At 41.6% G+C, this 1,967-nt stretch overlaps 1 protein-coding gene across 1 annotated transcript in view; it reads left to right on the forward strand.

Annotated features, from left to right (window-relative positions):
• Positions 1-1,363: 1,363 nt before the first annotated feature.
• Positions 1,364-1,967, forward strand: part of nlgn4xa (neuroligin 4 X-linked a) — a 263,708-nt gene continuing 263,104 nt past the window's right edge. The window contains exon 1 of the mRNA XM_048597965.1: positions 1,364-1,545. The gene's annotated coding sequence lies outside the window, so the exon portion shown is untranslated. The remainder of the gene's footprint in view (positions 1,546-1,967) is intronic.

The following is a 1,967-nucleotide window of genomic DNA, read 5'->3' on the forward strand; positions in this document are numbered from 1 at the left end:
CGTAGATGCTGGAACTTTGAAATAAAAACAGAACGTGCTGGAGAAGGTAAAGAAGAGTCAAAGCAGATGGAAAACATTAACTCTCTTTCTTTCTCCACAGACACTGGCAAAAGCCTGCAACCACCAGAACTTTCTGTTCCTGTTTTAGATAAAAATAAAGATTGATAGATGGATAGATATTTAGATAAAGAGAAAAATTATTGGTAGATTGAAAGATTGAAAAATATAAATGAATATAAATAGATGCATTGAATGAGATAGATAGATTGATCGATAATCAAACAGACAGATAGTTAGACAGATAGATAGATAGATAGATAGACAAACAAATAGATAGATAGATAGATAGATAGATCTACAGATAGATAGAGATTTACAGATAGGTGGATAGATAGGTAGATGGATCTGCAGACACGTAGATTTTCGGGTAGTTAGATAGATTAGCAGATAGATGGATAGATGAATAGATAGATAAATAAGATAGACAAGATAGGATAGATAGATAGATAGGCAGGTAGATGGATAGATGGATAGTTAGATATAGATTTACAGACAGATAAATAGATATAGATTTAAAGATAGGTGGATAGATATAGATTTTCAGATAGTTAAATAGATATAGATTTAAAGGTAGATAGATATAGATTTACAGATAGATGGATAGGTAGATAAATAGGTAGATGGATGGGGGAATGAGGCAGGGTGTATATGGCAGAAACCTGCAGGATTCTCACTGCTCCTCTCTCTCAGACTTAGCAGTATCAGCACTGATCCAGCAGACGGAGAGGGCGAGCTATTGGCTGGCGTGTTTATAAATGTCTCCTCGCTTTTGTCCAATGGCAGAGAGCTGGCTGGGAGGGAGGGGAATAATACTGCCGGCTGTCCGCCTGGTCTTTTCCAGCTCCATGTCCTACTTCAGCTCTCTCTCTCTCTCCCTGTGTCTCCGTCAATGCAATGGGCAAAGGCAGGGGTTAAAGCGCTAACCACACACACACACACACACACACGTATACACGCACATACACACACACACACACACAAACTCCGTGCCTTGCTCCACACTCTTTTCCTGAGTGCCCCTGTGTCTGTCTGTGTGTGTGTGTGTGTATGTGTGTGTGTAGCTCTCTCTCTGTCTCTCTGCAACTCACCAGCGCTTGAGACGCTTCCATCTCAAGGTTAATACAAGGCGCAGGAAATTTGGAAGGGGCAGTTATCGGCGACCCATCCAATGTGTTCAGTTTGCAGGAAAGATCTCATCTTGGACCTGGAGGAAAGAGAAATCAAACACGCCAGAAAACTGGCCTTGAAGATCCAGAGAGGAGAAGCTTGGTGTATATGTCAACTCAAACTGGTCTCTAACTGATGCTGGTGCTGCGCCGTGTGGATTAATTCAGCTTTTTTTCTTGCATTTGGAAGACTCGTGAAGGGGAAAAGTCAGTTGAGAAAACAAAAAAAAATCTACAAACACTCGCCTGGCCAAAGGACTTTAGATAAATCCAGCGCCCGGGGTCTGTGTGAGCTGGCTTGTATTTGTCCCGGATTGGGGTAAGTGCTGGGGAAAACTAACATAGTGCCCTGATTTGTATTCGCCTCGGACAGGCACGGCTGCTGGGTGCGTTTGATCGGCGACTTTTCTTCTCAATGTAATGTTATAGATTTCATACAAACGGCTTGTTTTCTGTGATTGAATGTTTGACAAATTAAATGCAGCAAAAAGGTCTGGAAACCGTAGTTGTACGGGGACGGTGTGTGGATGTGAGTGTGTGTGTATGTGAATTTGTGTGTATGTAAGTCCTGTACAGTACGTGTATTAGTCTATGTATGTAATGTGTTTGCATGTGTGTATGTCTCCATGTATGTGTATCTCTACGTCTGTGTCTGTATATGTGTGTGTGTCTGTACATGTGTGTATGTCTGTACATGTGTGTGTATCTGTATATGTGTGTGTGTCTGTACATGTCTGTGTC

The sequence above is a fragment of the Rhincodon typus genome, chromosome 6, assembly GCF_021869965.1.
Source record: "Rhincodon typus isolate 14 chromosome 6, sRhiTyp1.1, whole genome shotgun sequence".
NCBI classification, from domain to species: domain Eukaryota; kingdom Metazoa; phylum Chordata; class Chondrichthyes; order Orectolobiformes; family Rhincodontidae; genus Rhincodon; species Rhincodon typus.